This window comes from Helianthus annuus, chromosome 13, assembly GCF_002127325.2.
Source record: "Helianthus annuus cultivar XRQ/B chromosome 13, HanXRQr2.0-SUNRISE, whole genome shotgun sequence".
NCBI classification, from domain to species: Eukaryota; Viridiplantae; Streptophyta; class Magnoliopsida; order Asterales; family Asteraceae; genus Helianthus; species Helianthus annuus.
In genome coordinates, this window is record NC_035445.2 from 3,220,398 (window position 1) to 3,241,546 (window position 21,149).

The 21,149-nt window shown below is 36.8% G+C and overlaps 2 long non-coding RNA genes across 2 annotated transcripts; one reads left to right on the forward strand and one right to left on the reverse strand.

Moving 5' to 3' along the window:
• Positions 1-9,534: 9,534 nt before the first annotated feature.
• LOC110902383 lies at positions 9,535-10,766 on the reverse strand. The gene is made up of 2 exons (XR_002571073.2): positions 10,435-10,766; positions 9,535-9,834 (listed from the first exon to the last, which is right to left on the reverse strand). It is a non-coding gene; the product is annotated as an uncharacterized LOC110902383 (long non-coding RNA).
• An 8,169-nt stretch (positions 10,767-18,935) lies between these two features.
• LOC110902382 lies at positions 18,936-20,587 on the forward strand. The gene is made up of 3 exons (XR_004875996.1): positions 18,936-19,094; positions 19,644-19,697; positions 20,343-20,587. It is a non-coding gene; the product is annotated as an uncharacterized LOC110902382 (long non-coding RNA).
• The last annotated feature ends 562 nt before the right edge of the window (positions 20,588-21,149 follow it).

Here is a 21,149-nt window from a genome sequence, read left to right on the forward strand (position 1 = left end):
CTTGAAGACCGCATAAACGTTGATCCTTCCTTACTTCTAGCTTGATTGATTTTCAAAAAAGTAACTCCACCGTGAAAGTTATAACTTGTGTTTTAAGAATAGAAAAAAAAACTTATAGCAAAAAAGCCACCAGCATGATGGAACTTCCATCACAAGCAGGCTAACATCATGTGAGATCTTTCAACAGCAAAATTAAAATGACAGAACAGCTCCTTAAAAATTGATAAAATAACAAACACATACGCTACCAATGTTTTACCATTTGAGTTCATGGTACAGATTTTGATACGTTTGAAGGTCCAAAATGGAATGTTATAAGGCTCCTTGTCATTTAACCAGCTTTTGATATTGTACCTGGAAGTGATTTAGAATGTCAACAGTAGTATTGTTTGAAAAGTGCAAAAAAATCTCAACTGATCAATTTTATCTTTTGAAAGCCATGGTTTTTTAGAATCCCATCCACTAACAATCTGCATATGGACTGGAAGGTCATACTTAATTTCCAGACATAGATGACATAAGAATATAGGTTTCCACAACTTGAAACAATGTAATTAGATCGTATTTACCTCTTGGAGCTAACTGAAATATTATTTAGCACATTGTGTTGAAAAAGGGTTGTGATCAATATTAGTTGATAAGCTAAAAGTCCATCAAAATACCTTGTACGTAGAGATCTAAGGGCCTGAGAAAGAGTATACATAATCTATGTCCATTCTTTATCATCCTGAGAAGTACCATAATGTGTTAACTTCGAAACTTAAAAGATAGACAGCTTGACAAAGAAAATAATACCATAAAAAAGTAAAACCGAAGAAACCTGTTGCATAGAGGATCCATTATGCAGCTGCCAAGTTGAGGGTATTTTCTCCACAATACCAAGAAAAAAGTATATGCCTAATAGTTAGATGATTCACCAGCATGAGCATCCTTAAGAGTTAAGACTGATTAGTGCTTCCACATGAGAAAATATCCTAAGTAGCTGCATTATTTAGTAAAAATCATATTTAACAACATCAAATCTAGGGAGAATTTCATGCTTCAATTCTTGATCTGGGCAACAATTGATTATCAATCAGTCTTCATTAATTAAAAAGTCAATGCCAATTTATCAAGAAACCCGAAACAACTATTCGACACAAAAAGTTATCAAGAAAGTCTTAACAAAATGTCAAAAAGGCATAAAATTTTGACGATTTCAAACAAACCCAAAAAAGATTTTGGGAAGAAAGCGAAAAATAGTTGAGGGTTCGCCTACAAATTAAACGATAAACGAAGTTGAATCAAGAAATTGGGTTCTTGTAGATTAGGGTTACAGAGCATCTCATCTCGATGTTTGCTGATCTACACCAAGATGGGACATGCACGACAGATCTGACTCGCCAAGGTTCTGCTGGAGCCCTAGGCGCTACCAGTAACATCGCCACCATCAAGGTGTGCTTGGGTTTGAGTCCATCATCATGATTAAGCTCTGGTATCAACCTGATAAGATTCCGGTTGAAGTGTATTCCAGAAGAAAATGGAATCGGGTCAAAGATGCCAACATGGGACAGTTGGGTTATGTTTTCGGGTCTGAGTTGGATCCACTGGGTCAGGAAGAATTTAATGGGAAACTGGAAGAGTGGGGATCATTTACTATGCCTATTATCAGCAGGAAGATGGAAGAATAAGGGGCTTTCCTTATGCCTACTTTAAGGAGAAGTCACTAAATGTCATCGGTCTGTATAAGCAGGCTTTTCACTTTTGTATTCTCATTCTTGTTTTTCATTGTCAAAGGTTGTGTAATTGGAGACCTTGCCCCTCTCGAATCGGGCCGATTATCTCACTTTAAATAAAAGTTCCCTGCTTGAATCTTTGATCTAATCATTTGGTTCCATTGCCGGGAAACGAAGATGGTTCAAACCCGGAATAATTCTGAGGGCAGCGGATCCAACTCTGATCAAATTGCTGCTCAGTTGGCTGCCATAACTGCTAAATTGGAATCCATTGACACAATGAAGGAAGATATTGCAGCGTTAAAGGCCGGAGAAAAATCAAAAGGAAGTTGTTATGATGAAGGAGAAAGCTCTCGGAGGAATCGACAATCCTTCCGGCCCTATAACAAGATTGAATTTCCAATTTTCAGCACAGGGGATCCTCGTGGATGGGTGTTGAAGGCTGAAAAATATTTCAAGTATTACCAGATACCTGATAAAGAGAAAGTTGAAATTGCTTCTATGCATTTAGAGGGTGATGCACTAGACCTGTATTCTTGGCTCTCAGTGGATCAGTCAATTACATTCTCGGAAGATTTGGTGCAAGCATTTACAAGAAATTTTGGCCCAGCTGAATTTCAAAATCATGATGAATTTCTGTGTAGCATAAAACAAACTGGTTCGGTTCAAGAATACCGACAAGAATTTGCAAAGAGATCTTCTCGAGTCTCCAATTGGCCAGACCATTGTCTTTTGGGAGTCTTCCTTAATGGGTTAAAGGAGGAATTAAAGGCCGATGTGAGAATTCATAAACCCCAAACTGTTTACAATGCAATGAGCCTTGCCCTAGAGTTCGAATCCAAAACTATCACTCCACGCCCCGGCAAGAGTTCTATGAATCTAAATTCGAAACCCACTATATCCGAACCCAAAACCACTACCATCAACCCAACCCAAACATCCATCCAACCCAAAACTTCATTCTGACTCTCGGAGGCTGAAAGGCAAACCAGATACCTAAAGGGAGAGTGCTTTCGTTGTGGGGACAAATACGGGCCAGGCCACAGATGCAAAACTGGTACTTTCAAAGTTTTGGAGGCGGATGAAGATGTAGAAGATCAAAACACATCGGAGTTGGCCGATTCCGATAATAACCAGGAGGGTATTGCCGAGATTAGTTTACATGCCATTCTCGGAAAATCACATCCCATAACTATGAAGATACATGGTATGTTAAACTCCACAGAAGTTTTGATTTTAGTTGATGGGGGATCTGCCCACAATTTTATTTCAGATGTGTTGGAAAATGAACTCAAACTTGTTACACAACCGGTGGCACCTTTTCGGTGTTCAGATTGGTAATGGAGATGTAATTCGATGTGGCCAAATTTGCAAAAATCTTTCTGTACAGGTGAATGATCTGAAGATCACCCAAGATTTTTACCCGTTTTCCATTGGAGGGGCTAATTTGGTTTTAGGTATTCAATGGCTAGCCACCTTGAATACAGTTCAAGCCAATTGGAAAGAATTATTTATGATTTTCACCATCAATGGGAAACGATACAAGTTGCAGGGAATTGAAACCGGACCCCTAAAATCTTCTAGCTTCCAACACCTAGCTATTGAACAACCAAATAACCCACAAATCCCAACCCCACTACAGCCAATTGTCAGCCAATACTCTTATGTGTTTGATGAACCACAAAACCTACCACCTATTCGAACTCAAACCCACTCAATACCGCTAATCCCAAATTCACCACCGCCTAATATCCATCCCTATCGATACCCCCATTCTAAAAAAACTGAAATAGAGAACCAAGTCGACAAACTTTTGGCGGCCGGGTTTATTCGGTCTAGTACGAGCCCTTTCTCAAGCTCGGTATTACTTGTGAAAAAGAAAGATAATTCGTGGAGGATGTGTGTGGATTATCGGGCCCTCAACAAGATCACAATAGCTGACAAATACCCCATTCCGAATATTGATGAGTTGTTGGATGAATTATATCGTGCTACGGTATTTTCTAAACTTGATTTAAGGTCGGGTTATTACCAAATATGAGTGGCTGCCCAAGACATTGAGAAAACAGCTTTTCGAACTCATTCAGGGCACTACGAATTCAAGGTTATACCCTTTTGGCTAACTAATGCACATCTACTTTTCAGGCTGTTATGAATGATTTGTTTCGTCCCTTTCTTCGGCGTTTTATACTTGTATTCTTTGACGACATTCTGATATACAGCCCCGATATGGAGCAACATCGTTTTCACTTGGGACAAGCCCTAAAGCTCCTTTACGACAATAATTTTTTTGCTAAACTGTCCAAGTGTTGTTTCGGGCATCCACAAGTTGTGTTCCTTAGACATGTGGTCAGTTCAGAGAGAGTTAAAGTGGAGGAAGAAAAGATATCAGCGGTGAAGTCTTGGCCAATCCCTTCGACAGTTAAAGATGTGAGAGGTTTCCTTGGGCTTACGGGTTACTATCGCCGTTTTGTTCGAAATTATGGGTTGATAGCGCGACCTCTCACGGCCTTGACTAAAAAAGATGGTTTTACATGGTGGGAAGAAGCATTACATGCTTTTACCGCCTTAAAACAAGCATTGCTTTCCGCACCGGTTCTAAGGCTACCTGATTTTTCAAAGCCATTCGTCATTGAATGCGACGCTTCATCCGACGGGGTAGGGGCTATACTATCCTAAGAAGAACATCTAGTGGCCTATTTCAGCAAAGGGTTCTCCCCTTCTAATAGATTCAAATCGGCTTATAACCGGGAGCTCCTAGCCTTAGTGTTAGCGGTACAAAAGTGGAGTCATTATCTCCTTGGCCTCCATTTCATTATTCGTACCGATCATTACACGCTAAAGTTCTTACTCGAGCAACGCATTACTACCACTGAACAACGTCGTCTCTAACTAAAGCTTATGCCTTATGATTTCTCTATTGTTCACAAAGCTGGTAAAGAAAATAAAGGCGTCGATGCATTGTCTCGTCAACCCCATTCTGGTGAATTGTTAACGTTGGTTATCCCTTATTGTGTTGAGGTGGCTGAAATTAAATCAAGGCTGCAAACTGATCCAGTTACCAGCGAGATATTCAGCAAAGTACAATCTGATCCATCTTCTATTGCAGGCTATTCAATCGTCGAGCAGTTCTTATTTTACAAAGGTCGTTTGGTGATACCAGAAGTCCCTAATATCAAACTCAAGTTATTACAGGAGGCACATGACACCCCAATCGGAGGTCACAGGGGTTTTTTTGAAGACTCTTAAACGCCTATCCACACGTTACTTTTGGCCAAGAATGAAACAAGAAGTTCGAAATTTTGTACAGCAATGTATTGTGTGCAAACAACAAAAATACCACACTTTATCTCCAGCGGGTTTGATTCAGCCTTTACCTATACCAACAGGTTTGGGAAGATATCTCAATGGACTTCATTGTTGGGTTGCCACATTCGAACCGTTATGAGACAATTCTTGTGGTGGTTGATCGTCTTAGCAAATATGCTCATTTTTTATGCCTGTCTTATCCTTTTACAGCCAAGGGGGTAGCTACACTCTTCTATAAGGAAATCATTCGGTTGCATAGGGTCCCTCGTTCTATTATTTCTGACCGGGTGTGGTATTTCTTAGCAATTTTTGGCAGGAGCTTTTTCGTTTAAGCCAAACTAAGCTTCAATTGAGCACCAGTTACCACCACCAAACGGATAGGCAAACCGAAGTTTTGAATCGTTGCCTTGAAGCTTACTTGCGGTGTTTTGCCAGTGAACAACCTAAAAAATGGAGTACATATTTACCTTGGGCCGAGTATTCCAACAATACGGGGTATCATACTTCAACATGTATGACGCCTTTTTCCATTGTGTATGGGAAGGAACCTCCTTCGTTATTCCCTTACGCTATGGATGAGACTAAGAACGCAGAATTGAAGCAGCAACTGCTGGATAGAGATGAGATGCTAAGGCTCCTACAACATAATTTAAAGAAAGCCCATGATAGGATGAAGAATCAGGCCAATCTCAAGCGTCACGAATTATCATTTCAGGTTGGGGATTATGTCTTTCTCAAAATTCAGCCCGACCGTCAAAAAAGTTTGGCCAAATGTCGCCATGACAAACTGTCCCCCAGATTTTTTGGACCCTATCGTATAAAAAGAACCATTGGCCCCGTTGCTTATGAGTTGGAGCTTCCTCCTTTTGCTCGAATTCACCCGGTATTTCATGTATCTATGCTCAAGCCAGCTCATGGTTCATTCCCATCTGATCCACTCACTCCGTTGCCAATTACTAAAGACTGGGAGATTGATTTGCAACCACATTCTGTTCTTTCTCACAGGTGGTCTTCAGAAGCTGGTCATCCGGTTCTGGAAGTATTGGTCTCTTGGTGCAATCGTCCCGTGGAGGAAGCCACATGGGAAACTTATGACTTGGTAGCAGAGCAATTCCCAACATTCCGCCTTGAGGACAAGGCATTTTACCGGGAGGGAAGTAATGATAAGATTCTGGTTAAAGTGTATTCGAGAAGAAAGTGGAATCGGGTCAAAGATGCCAACATGGGGCAGTTGGGTTATGTTTTCGAGTCTAAGCTGGATCCACTAGGTCAGGAAGAATTTAATGGGAAACTGGAAGAGTGGGGATCATTTACTATGCCTATTATCAGCAGGAAGATAGAAGAATAAGGGGCTGTCTTTATGCCTATTTTAAGGAGAAGTCACTAAATGTCATCAGTCTTTATAAGCAGGCTTTTCACTTTTGTATTCTCATTCTTGTTTTTCATTGTCAAAGGTTGTGTAATTGGAGACCTTGCGCCTCTCGAATCGGGCCGATTGTCTCACTTTAAATAAAAGTTCCCTGCTTGAATCTTTGATCTTATCAACAACAACAACAACAACAACAACAACCATACCCAGTAAATCTCACGAATAACAAAGCTAGTCATAGGGTCTGGGGAGGGTGGGATGTCAACAGACCTTGCCTCTATCCCTAGGGATAGAGAGGCTGCTTCCAGAAGAGACCATCGGCTCCAAAACGAACAACAAACCAACACATCAAGTTCAAGAATATAGAAAAATAGAAAAACAGACTATAGAAAAAAGAAGTCACCTATACGAAGAAATATCATTATTAATTTATTAAATAATTAGGTATATTTATTGTTCTTGGAAGTTCTCTTTTAGTAGCACACAGGCATAAAGTTCATCCAAATAGAGGAAATGAAAGGCATACCTCTAACCGTCTAAGTTGCCGAAGCCAGAAGGTGCTCAACCGATCAAGTGTTGAAGGTTGATCACATGCAATGGCAAAAACTATTGCATTAGTCTTTTTAGTTCATCATCAAGTTTGCCTCGATTCTCCACAAACTGAAATAAATAATTAAAAAATCACCACTCAGTAATTCATATCAACACTAAAAATGATGTTAAACACAAATCATCAACACTAAAAATGATGTTAAACAGAAAGATGCATCCTATTGATTTTCAACAGAGCACGTTGCTTTCGGAGTTCTACAATGACCTCGAGCCAAAAGCTACCTCTTTAATTAGCCAACAAACTTGGCAAAAATATGTCAGGCATACTTGAGTCCTATACAACTAAAGATGGCTGCCATCTAGATTATTTGGGTACCAGCAACAGCAAGGAATTCCAAAGGTATAATCTCTAAAAAACTATTTCTTATTTTAAATTATTAAATTGTTGGAATTACCTCGCAGATATGTAAATCTTGTGCAAGAACTCCAAAGGGTGGATATATCTACATTTCTTGCTTCTGAAATGCTTGCTTTCTTTCTTAACTTGCACAATGCCATGGTTATCCATTATGTCATCATTGTTGGTCATCCTGGTCAGCAGTAATTGATAGGAGATAATCTATTTCTGGTTTTTTATATATCATTGTCGGGTCACGCTATTCTCTTACAGCAATTGTTAATGTTTATAAATAGATATAACCAAAGATCATGTTACTCGTTTACAAAACCTTTTGGTTCTAGTGACAAGGGTCTAGAGGTAGAAAAAACAAAGCATCTCCATTTTGGTGCCGATCGAATCGGGTAGCATTGTCTATTACACGGCTAATAATTATAGCGACAGATAAAACGATTTTTATCAAGAATTGTTTGCATTGATTCGAACCGATTTGAATACATAGAACCTCACCCACCCATATACATGTTAACCCAAAGCAAGATCAGAATAACATCATAGGGTTTTTGCACGAAACCATCCGAAGCTCCAATTCCAAGGAAAAAAACTCAATTCGTTCAAAATTTCTTAGAACAATTCTTCCTCTCTAAAGAACGGATATTTATAGAGCTTCCAAATACATTTAAAATGTTGATGTTGTATCAGCAATGAAATTGTTTATAAAACTCAACTTATACAAATAAAAAGTCTTCTTTATTAGTAAAGCATTCACGGGCATAGTAGTTGCATGTAAGTGAATTAAGCACTTTAAATTGTATGATAAATTTATAACCACAAAACGATAGTTGACCCGAAGTATAGTTAAGCAATAGATGACAATTAAGTATAAACAATGTAAAATGAGTAAAGAAGCAAAGATTATGGATGGAGTTAGCTAATAAAGCAAAGATAATCAATACAACTTTAAATACAGGCTAAAAGTATGTAAACATTAAGCCAAAACACTCATGACCAATCTGTTCAAAAGTTTACAAGTAGGGGTAATCAAATAAAACTAATAAAGCAGATTCAAGACAATAAGGTATGTCATACAATGCGAATGTATAAAATGATCTAGAGGGGTTTGTAAATGCATTTTTCGTTTAAAAGAGATTGTTAAGGGTCATAGTGGAGTGATGTTTGAGCAGACTAACATGATACCATCACACCCCCGTGAAACCACCACCACCATCGTCGAACTCGGTTATCGGCCGCTGTGAAACCCCCAAATGCACCACCATTACCTACCCTCACATCCACAACCAGCATCACCACTGACGTGCATGCGGATGTCTATATTTTTTAGTATATTTTTAGCTCTTTTTACTCGCCGATTCAAGTTTTAAATTTATAAAACACGATATTCCACTATCACTCTACACACATGGTAGGGCAAGTGCACCCATCGCGGACGTAGTATAGTGATGGTAAGATACCGAGGTCATCCAAGGACACAAGAGCTATTAGTACCGGCTTATCGTCAACGTCTAATCGAACCAAACTTTGACAAAATGTTTTTTTTAACTAAAAACAACAAATAAACTAAAAAGCAAAAATAAAAGTAAAAGTAAAAACAGATAGACAAGAAAAAATCACCTGGTTCCGACTTATCTTTCATGTACCCTTTTGATGATTTCCGCACTTTGAACATTTTAAGAGATTATCTTAGTTATAGTAGTAGGCCCCTCTTGTGAAGGCGACGTTACCCTCAACCTAGTGGTCTAATGGAAAACACGTATTGATTTCAATACCGAGTGATATATCGTATCGATACTATAACAAACGAACTGATACCAATCAAATACCCACAGTAACGTACCACCACAACGCGCGATCAAATACGCTAGTTAAGTATTAAAACCAGATAATTTGTACATATAAATTGAAATCATATAAAGCTTAATTACATAGGTGCGATTATACCAAAGAAATCGTGTACAATTTGCTAAAACCTTTTTTTCTTAAGTTTAAATTTAAATCTCTCTTTTCTGTTATTATTTTTATTAAATTAATTTTTTACTTATTTAAAATAACTTCGACCGGTGTAAAATCGATATCCTTTTCCTCATGTAAAATCTATATATCCATTTACTCATGTTTTTTTTCAGTTGCTATACTAAGTCTCAGTGTTATAACCTAACAAACCAAACTGATACTAATTGAAATCTCGTTGCGTAACGCCAGTAATTCTGCTAGTTATTATAAAATAAAATGATAAAAAAAAAATTCAAAAACTAAAATGATGGCTATTTATTATAGGCGACATAGTCTCCAATACTACTTGCAACATTTGCATCTTCCCTTTATAGTCGTTCCACAGCAACCCTTCTTGCAAAGGCTGGACCCTGGTAATGGACTTGGTATTCCTGGTCCTGGTCTTTGTGATCCATCGTCTTCGCCTCCGCCTACACATCCAGGATAGTCACTTTGCCCAGGTCCATCTTCGCAATTATTAGCTGCACAAATTATAGTCATAAGTAATTTTGTTTTTCTCTAAAAAAGAGAAACTACTAGAAAAGTGCAATTTTTTTTAACAGTCAACGAATCCTCTAAATGGGTTACTGGCAAGATTCACCATGTCGGGATACACTCGCCTCCGAACCGTGGAAAACCCCACCTAAGGCCGAAGCCCGTGAACACTCGCCTGAAGGCACAACAGTGCGGTGAGGTAACCCACTCGGTTCAAGGATTGAACTAGCGATCTCCGCCTAGTCTCCCGTCATCACCAAGGGCTGCAGAAACTAATGAGAATGGCAGGAATCAAACTCGGGTCACTTACAACACTAGATTTCTCCCTTTCCACTCCACCACCAACTAACTAAAACATATCATTCTAATAATTTTTTGAAAATATATTTTGGAACTATGATCAGTACTACACTATAAAAGGTTGATGAAATTAGTGATAAATCTTTGAAAATAAAAGGTCATTCCTTAAGATTGATACACCTTATATAAAAAATAAAATCAAAAAGTGAAGTGATAACATGTCATTCGTTAATCTCCCAGTGAAGTGATAAAAACTAATAAAAAGTGTCATGTTGTGAAAAACGAACTTAATTGGCGGGCACGCTTGTATGAGGTTCGAGCATCGGCCAACGATATGGTGTCAAGAGTGGAACTGGCTACGATAAGCATAATGAGAGCCAAAGCAAGTCTTCCTTTTAAGATTGATGCCATTTGTGCAATGAAAGAATGAAGGATGATGTGTCTGCTTATGGGAGTTTCTATTTATAGCATTTGTCACGGGCTGTTCGACATTGACCACATTTTTTTTTGTCTGCTGTAACGGAAGAAGGGAGGAAGAGGAAAAGAATAAGATTATGAGAATAGTGTGCAAGAATGTATCTTCTCACTCATTTCCTGGCTTTTATGTGTGCAGTTTTTCTTCACTTACAAGTTGCATTTGGTCGTTCCCATGCGATATTATTAAAATGTATAAAAGAAAACACTTTAGAAGTTTTACTAGATTTCTGTGTTGTGGCAGCGAACTTTCCACTAAATAGCCAGTCTTTTTTTTTTTTTTTTTTTTGTCGAAACTTGAATGGACAGAACCCGAGCCGGAGAAAATCTAGAATGTCAACTTGTCAAGAATAAAACTAAGAGAAAAAAAACTAAGGTAGTGTTTGGTATGCAGTAATGAGAGATGTAATGGAATGGATGATTACGAGGGAATGAAGAAAAGTGTGTTTGGTTGGTCAATGAAATGGAATCACCCATTCCAAAATGCATTCCATTCCCTCAAAATCATTCCTTCCACCCCCCATGTTTTTTTTTTCATTTCATCCCCTCTTGCACCATTCATCAACAACACCACAACCCACCACCTTCGCCATAACCCACCACCTTCGCTACAACCCACCACCACCACCACCCACCACCGACGTCATCGTCGCCACCCGCCACCACCTCACCCCGACAGCCACCGCCTCCGCCACCCACTCGCCACCGTTATCACCCACAGCTGCGACCAACCGCTTACGACACTCACCGCCGCCGCCCACCAACATCATCGACGCCGCCACCACCGCCACCACCAACCGCCGCCACCGCCACCTCTGCTGCCATCCACCACCAACGACCACCTTGCCACCAGCACCACTCGTCGTCACCGCCGCACCGCCACTCGCCGCCACCACCACCACCCATCGCCGCCGCCGACACCTACCACCACCATCTATAACCACCCACAATCACTACCGCCGACCACCACCACCACCACTCACCGCTGATTTTATTACTCCGTTTTTCTTGCCTACCGAACAATACACAATAATAACTCATTCTATTCACACATGGTAACCAAACAAGACATGGAATGGTAATGATCCATTGCATTCCCTCGTCCATTCCATTGCTTCGTCCATTTCATTATCTCATACCAAACAGACCCTAATAAAAGAAGCGTGTTGTTAAATATACCAAAAATTCAACCTTTTAGGAGACAGAAAATTGCTGACATTAATTACCCAAAACATTAATTACCTAATATTTCTATTTTATTTTTTAATTATTAATTATAATCACTAGTTTTTAACTTTTATATTATTTTTTAAGTGAACATAAAGTATTTTTTATACAATCAAACTTTTATGTAATAACTTTTCTTAATCTTTGTTATAACACACAGACTTGACAAGTGTTTTTGAATAAATTATTCAACTTTTAAACCAATCAAGTTGAATAAAAAGTGGTCTGAAATGTGTAAAAATATTAAAAGACAACAGTTTATCATATAAATGTTTTAGTTTTTTTAATTTAAGATGATTAATATATAAAGCTATGGTGCTTCATATCACCAAAAACAATTTTAAATAACATTTATAAAGCTATGGTGCTTGGTATATTAATCCATATGTTGGGCGTATTTATCACACCCCTAAAAGAAATACAGTTTTTGTTCAGATCAGATAAATTAATTAATACATATATAGATAATATTATTATATATAGTACGTGGTATACTGGTATAGATATGAGCTTACCTTCTTTTTTATTAGGATATTTTAAAGTTTATAAATGTATTTTACCGGATATAAAACTAATATAGATCAAGTGTACTACAGAGTCAAAATAGGTCTAATCTGTGCATCAGAGGTTCTGTGGTTGGCAGTGGAATTCGCATCAATCTTCTTAACGTTTATCCACCGCAAAGTATTGTGGCAAAAAGGAACTTGTGGTTAGAAATTTCTAACCTCATTGACCCGACAACTGGGCTTTGGGTTCTAGCAGGCGATTTTAATGCGGTGAGATCCAGCGAAGAAAGGAAACACTCCACATTCAAACCGGTATGTGCAAATAACTTCAACGAATTTATTTTCAATAATGGGCTGCTGGAGTTCCCGATGCAGGGGAGGAAATTAACGTGCAGTAGGGACAATGGGAAGAAACTCAGCAATCTTGATCGGTTTCTGGTCTGTCCGGAGTTTTTCAATAAATGGCCTTCGGCTTGTGTTAGGGTTTTGCCGTGCCATGTTTCTGATCATGTAACACCCCAAAAATGTTTAATGTGAAAATAAGAAAAAATAAATAAAGAACTTAACGTTGTTAATGAAACATGGCAAAATGGTAGTTAAGTTATGGGAAAGCTTAAATTTAAACACACTTTCAAAGTGGGAGGGTTCAGTGTGTAAAATTGTGAAAAAAAAAATGAATTGGGGTTGAAGTGTGGGTGTGCGACGCTGGGAACGATCAGGAAGGGTAAACCCCTTTTTCTTCTCTAGTTCCTCAAATCTTTAACAAATTGAAGGTGTTTCTGGGTATAAATCGAATGCATGTGACCAAATTCTCAACCATCTAAGGGTTTCCTACATAGGGTAAGTCAGATTAAGTGATTTGATGCACTTTCATGAACTAGGGTTTAATCAATTCGTGAAAATTGGAGAAATCGAGCCTGTGTATGAATTAGAAACATCATTAGAGGATGTTTTATGATTGGAATTCGTTTGTAATGATGGTTTGAAGAAAAACCCATTTGTTCTAATAGTATGATGGTTTTGACGTTAAATTAATTGAGTAGTTTTGATTGATGAATGTTTATGTATTAGGATATTGATGAATTGTTATGATTGTAGAATGATTAAGATATGTGAATTTAGTTGATTAAAAGAGTTGTGAATTTTGCTAGTGAAATCGTGCATGGGATACATGTACATAAGGCTTAAAATGTTGTTGCACACCATGTGTTCGTTAAAATGCCTCAATGAAGAATAATGTGATTTTGAATATATTGAAAGTATTGAATTTGCATAGGGAAAATGTTGTATTTGATACATTGCAAAATATGAAATGGAACGTGATTGATGCGTGAATGTGATTATTATGTAGTGAATGAAATAATCTAAATAAGAATGAATTATGTGTAGGAGTGAAAGAAGAAGGAGCTAATTCCGGTTCGCAACAAAAGGCTCAAGAACCAGGTAAGTTCGATTTACTTACAAGTTTATGTAATGTTAATAGTTGTTCAATTATCATTACAAATCCATGTTTATTGCTAGTCTTAAAACCCATTAGTTTCTAGTTGAATTTATAGAAGGTATGTTATCATGCATACTAACTCCTATTAGTAAATTGTTCATGCCAAAACCATATTTGATATTTGTGTTAGTTCAATAGCAAATGGTAAAATCCGTTTGAATGATTTACATGAACCGTAGAATTGTAGAATATATGTTATGACCGGTTCTTTATGGGATAACCGGGTAATGAGAAAGTAAGCCTAAAAGGAAAAGAATTTGTTCGTTGTAAACGAACCGAAGGAAAGTTTGATCATGAATGATATTATCCGTTATTAACGGATAATTTACGAATGAAAGGAATTTAACTCGATCCGTTATTCACGGGTTAGAGTATATGTAAATGTTATGTACGAATGAAAGTGTCCGTCCCAACGGGACAAGTATGTCTTGATATATTTCAAGTTTTGAAGTTGTATGCTTTGACCCGTTTCATGGGGTGAGATAATGCGTGTATATGATGAATGCATGAATGGGATTAAAGTTGTAATATAAGTTTAGAAGTGATGTGCTAATGAGTTTTAAACTTGATGTTTGATGTAGGTAAATCCTTGACTTCATAGCTTGGCGACTCAGAACGAACACACTCGATATCACGCCCATCAAGCGCTTCCGACGATGTCACATTAGTATGGCCTTAGTTTTGGTCATATGTATTTTAACATATGCAATCTTTTTGGTGTCCTTGTGAATTGGGTAAAAACTTGGTTAGTAAGTAGCTATTGTATTAAAACAACTTAAACATGTTGGTTTTGCTTTAGTTTATGAAAATGGGTCTTTTAAGTTAAGCGTCTTATTATTAAGCAGGAAATTATCTATGTTACGAATGGGTCATGCCCAATTTTTGTAAAAAATTCATATGTTTTTATAGTCTTTTAAAAAGGGTATGGATTAGGGCATTATAAGTTGGTATCAGAGCATAGGTTTGAGGGATTCAAGTGCAAGTATTAGTGCTTGAACTCAAACAGATAGCTCGCGCGATGGTGTGTTCGTTCCAAGGCCGCAAGAAAGGTAAATATTTAAATTTCTATAAGTTAAGTAGGAATAATGTGAGGTTAATATGAAATTATAAAGTGGTATGTGGGGCTGAAAAAGTGGGAGGATTAAAACGGAGGGTTGGGAGCTCGTATAACTAAAATCGGACTTGGGAAATGGACAAACGACTAAACAAAGAGCTGCAGCAAAACAACCGCAGGAAGGCCCGTCGCCAACGCCGGCTTGGCCCGTCGCCGACGCAGCTACCCCTGCCGACGGCCTAATTCCCTGTCGACGCCACGAATTACCCGACGCCATTTTTAAAGCCCCGTCGCCGACGGCATGTAGGGGCGTCGCCGACGGCTTGAGCTACACCAATTCGCTGAAATTTTTATTTTTCATAATTTAAGTTCCCCTACTTCTCCGAAAACCCGTTTTATGTTCTTGTCAAGTTATTAGGAGATATAATAAGTTATGTAAAGTTATGTAGATCGTTGGTGATGAAGTAAAATTTATAAAAGTTGAATGTAATGTATGGAATGGCATGAAATGAAATGAATGACGGATGTATAAAGTGGAGTTGGAAACGTATGATAATGAATAATGAAAGAAGTAAATGTAGACTAAAGTACTTGGATATGTGAAGGAACCTGAATTGTTAATAAATGAATATAAAAATGATGAGATTAGTGGTGAAATTAATTTGAAGAATATGAGTTAGATGGAATTCATATGAGAATTCGAATAAAAATATGCTTAATCAGAATTATGCATTAGAGGCTTGTACCTTGTACTTGAATGGTGTGATGCTTATGTGTATTTAATGATTTGTCTTGTTATGATTAAGAGGCGAATATGTGCTAAATGCGAATCATACGAGCTTATTAGTAAAGGATATGTTGGAATTATGTTATATAGTTAACTTGAATGATATTTACTATTTGTAGAATCATGAAGCATTAGCATGTGAAAGTACGTGAAAGTGAATGTATATATGTGTATTGTTTGGAGGATTACGTAAATTATATATATATCATACAATATGAGTATGAAATACGTAGAATATTAATATTATGGCCTATCATATTTAGATGATTACATGTTCAAAGGTTTAAAAGTATGTAAGCAAGACAGTTGACTATCTAAAAGTCAACAGTATAGGGATATCATGGAATGGCCATTAGACACAAATGTTAAAGTAAAGAGTTAATGTGTTATGTATAGTGATTTACATGTTATGCTTGATGATAGTTTAGTCGTATGGAATGGAAATGAGATAACCATTAATAAAAGTCTCACTCATACGAAATTTGATTAACGAAAGTCAATTAACGGATGAATAGAAAGAAAGTGAATAGTTGTATGTATGCTCACATAAGTTAACAATGTTACGAATGTAATAATATGTAAAGATGGAAATCTTGTCAATTGACTCAAGCATGGTTGGCATAATGTTAAACCAGTAAGACCTCATTATAAGGGTAAACCGGTCATAAATTCTAGTTGAGAAGTTTTAAGGCGGAAATGAGAACTTGGTAATGTTAATGAAAGGTATGGAAAGAATATTAGTTGAGATGTTAGCTAAAGACATTTTGTAAATATGTTCGAATTGAAAGTAAGTACAACGCGTACTACAATACTCATATACAATAAGTACTAAGTGTGATTAACTTTAAAATGTCAAAACGTAGAAGTCAGTAAATAATAATTATTTACAAATTTTGGAAATATTACGTGAGAAATGCAACGTGTAATGTAGGATGCTCATTAGTAAGAGACATGCTAGAGAACGTAGGTGAATTAACACCAAATATGGTGAACGAACAAATGGAAATGGTATATTAAGGGATGGTCATGTATTGACCGAAGCTCGAGAAAAACACGAGAATTATCTCACTTATGTTCGGTCAAGCTAGCAAAAAGGGGTCTAACGATTCTTAAAGGATCAGATCAATATAAGAAAGAAAGATAAGAATGAAAAGTTTAAGCTTACGACTGAATGTAAAATAAGCTTAAGAAAGAAGGGTGGGATCCGTAAGCAAACATGGATCAAACCAGTAAGAATGAAAGATAACAAATTAAAAGTTCGAATTCGTAAGTGAAGACGGATTAAACAAGTAAGAATAAAAACTAAGAACGAAACTCAAATGAGTCATACGGGTCAAATGGCGATCACCATTTGAACCCGGTATTTAATGTTCGATTTGTGAAGTTTATTACTTATAGGTGAGCATAATGTATGGGCATGCATTGTCACAATTTGGAAAGTATTAACCGTCGCAAAGTATGAATAACGAGTCAAGGGATTTGACCCGCGCCAGGTATGTATAAAAAGATTATATTTTTAATAGGAGCTTAGGGCTCGACTAGAGAATGATGTGTCAGAATAAGATAACTGATACACATACGTAAGAATGTATTTACAATTAGACTTCCGAAAAGTCAAACGAAGTAAATGAAGTCCTTGCAAGTATGCAAGTATAAGGTACGAACGTGTACCTCGATACGACCACATTAAGTAAGGGGGTGTTAGTCTGACCTTGAAAGGTCAAACTGCGAAAGTTGGCGAAATGACCAATAAAACGAAGGGATAGTATGTAAGAAATGGAATGTATGGTATGTTTTAGCATGTACGTAAGAAAATTGTGAAAGAGACAATAGGCAAACAAACACCATGTAGGACGTAATTATGAAAGGTTATGTGCTAACTATTTATTTATAGATAAATACGATGGAATTCTTAGTGAGATGATAGTAATAAAGCTAGTGGAAGGATGCTCACGAGTGGGAGCATATTTCGTGAATGAATGAGACCAATTCTGGTACGGAAGGTACATATAAAGAAATGGATCGATCCGGCACACGGATAACTGATTTATGCAATGAAGGCGAGGTTAGTGAAATATTTAATTCTTGATTAATGATTAAGAATCCGTAGATTTATTTGTAACTGTGAACAAAATGAATGGTAGGATAATTATGGTATGGTATACAATAATCGACTTGTAACGATCAGCGTGAGAAGGTATGAATGTCATTAAGAGGGAGATCTAAAGGCCTTAAATGAAAATTTGAACTGATTTGGTTAAATGCCCGTGTGGTGCTCGTACACAACATACCTGGTTGCTATCATAAGTAGTTTATGCAAGGAGCTAATAATAAAGTGTTGCGAAGGATTAAATTTGAGGCTAAACTCAAACTTGTAATTAGTTCAAGTGACGGTAGTAACCGTAGAATGATGCTTTATACTCGTATTACGTATGAAAAAGTAATTAGGAAGTGGGTAGCTTTGTATCAGTACCACTAAGTCGTTAAATGTTTATAGTATACGTATAATGTTATCCTAAGCCCTTATATGAAAAAGAAAGTAATTAGAAGAACGTTAGTAATGGGATAATGGGGTTTGCTCATGATTACAATAATGAATTATATCGTGCATGATTCGTGAGTGGGATGAAATAAATCGATTAATTTATATTAGTAGATGTATGAATATGTTACGCTTAATTAGAAAAATAGAAACAAGCCATAAGCATAAGCTTGTACGACCAATAGTATACATTGAAATAAATTTCAAGGAACGAAGTGCTAGTGATGATGTATGCTAGGAACTAGCATTATAAAATGAAAACGACACTAATAAGAGCTCTGGATCAGAGTCTGACTTATATGTGATTATGAAAGTAATTTATTTAAGTTAAGAATGTAGGGACAATGCACATAAATATGTTTATGCATGAATGAAACTTTTGCCAAGACCCCGAATGCATTTATGTTGTAGTAAGCTTGTGAATGAATAGATGAAAAATTAAGAGTATAATTGATCTAATTTGTTATGTGTCCAGGTTTCGGGGACGAAACCTCTTTTAAGGGGGGTAGAATTGTAACACCCCAAAAATGTTTAGTATGAAAATAAGCAAAAATAAATAAAGAACTTAACGTAGTTAATGAAACATGGCAAAATGGTAGTTAAGTTATGGGATAGCTTAAATTTAAACACACTTTAAAAGTGGGAGGGTTCAATGTGTAAAATTGTGAAATAAATAAGAAATAAAAAAAATGAATTGTGGGTGAAGCGTGGGTGTGCGACGCTGGGAATGATCAGGAAGGGTAAACCCCTTTTTCTTCTCTAGTTCCTCAAATCTCTAACAAATTGAAGGTGTTTCTGGGCATAAATCGAATGCATGTGACCAAATTCTCAACCATCTAAGGGTTTCCTACATAGGGTAAGTCAGATTATGCGATTTGATAGACTTTCATGAACTAGGGTTTAATCAATTCATGAAAATTGGAGAAATCGAGCCTGTGTATGAATTAGAAACATCATTAGAGGATGTTTTATGCTTGGAATTCGTTTGTAATGATGGTTTGAAGGAAAACCCATTTGTTCTAATAGTATGATAGTTTTGAAGTTAAATAAATTGAGTAGTTTTGATTGATGAATGTTTATGTATTAGGATATTGATGAATTGTTATGATTGTAGAATGATTAAGATATGTGAATTTAGTTGATTAAAAGAGTTGTGAATTTTGCTAGTGAAATCGTGCATGGGATACATGTACATAAGGCTTAAAATGTTGTTGCACACCATGTGTTCGTTAAAATGCCTCAGTGAAAAACTATGTGATTTTGAATCTATTGAAAGTATTGAATTTGCATAGGGAAAATGTAGTATTTGATACATTGCAAAATATGAAATGGAACGTGATTGATGTGTGAATGTGATTATTATGTAGTGAATGAAATAATCTAAATTAGAATGAATTATGTGTAGGAGTGAAAGAAGAAGGAGCTAATTCCGGTTCGCAACAAAAGGCTCAAGAACCAGGTAAGTTTGATTTACTTACAAGTTTATGTAATGTTAATAGTTGTTCAATTATCATTACAAATCCATGTTTATTGCTAGTCTTAAAACCCATTAGTTTCTAGTTGAATTTATAAAAGGTATGTTATTATGCACACTAACTCCTATTAGTAAATTATTGTTCATGCCAAAACCATATTTGATATTTGTGTTAGTTCAATAGCAAATGGTTAAATCTGTTTGAATGATTTAAATAAACCGTAAAATTGTAAATGAATATTTGTTATGACCGTTCTTTATGGGATAACCAGGTAATGAGAAAGTAAGCCTAAAAGGAAAAGAATTCGTTCGTTGTAAACGAACCGAAGGAAAGTTTGATCATGAATGATATTATCCGTTATTAACGGATAATTTACGAATGAAAGGAATTTAACTCGATCCATTATTCACGAGTTAGAGTATATGTAAATGTTATATACGAATGAAAGTGTCCGTCCCAACGGGACAAGTATGGCTTGATATATTTCAAGTTTTGAAGTTGTATGCTTTGACCCGTTTTATGGGGTGAGATAATGTGTGTATAAGATGAATGCATGAATGGGATTAAAGTTGTAATATTAGTTTAGAAGTGATGTAGCTAACGAGTTTTAAACTTGATGTTTGATGTAGGTAAATCCTTGACTTCATAGCTTGGCGACTCGGAAGGAACACACTCGATATCACGCCCATCTAGCGCTTCCGAAGATGTCACATTAGTATGGTCTTAGTTTTGGTCATATGTAATTTAACATATGTAATCTTTTTGGTGTCCTTGTGAATTGGGTAAAAACTTGGTTAATAAGTAGCTATTGTATTAAAACAACTTAAACATGTTGGTTTTGCTTTAGTTTATGAAAATGGGTCTTTTAAGTTAAGCGTCTTATTGTTAAGCAGGAAATTGTCTATCTTACGAATGGGTCATGCCCAATTTTTGCAAAAAATTCATATGCTTTTATAGTCTTTTAAAAAGGGTAAGGATTAGGGCGTTATAGATCACTGTCCTATCATTTTAGAGCTCGTTAATCTGAATTTTGGTGCTCTGCCTTTCCGGATCTTCAGCTCCTGGATTGGTAAACCGGGTTTTGAGGAGTCGGTTCGGGCAGCGGTGGAGGATTTTGTGCCGTTCGAACCGCTGGATTCTAGTTTAATGGCAAAGTTTGCTCGCATAAGAACTGGTGTCAACGGTTGGAGGGACGAATTTTTAGCAAAAGAAAAAGAAAGTGTTAGTCTGGCCGTAGCTGAATTGGAACAATTGGAAGTGGAAAGGGAATCAAGGGACCTTTCTGAAGAGGAAGAATGGATTATGGCTAGGGTTGTAAACGAACCGAACGTTCAGCGAACTGTTTGTGAACCGTTCGGTGGGAAGTTTGTTTATGTTCGTTCGATTAGCTTAACGAACGAACACAAACAAAAAGTTTCGTTTGATTAGCTTAGCAA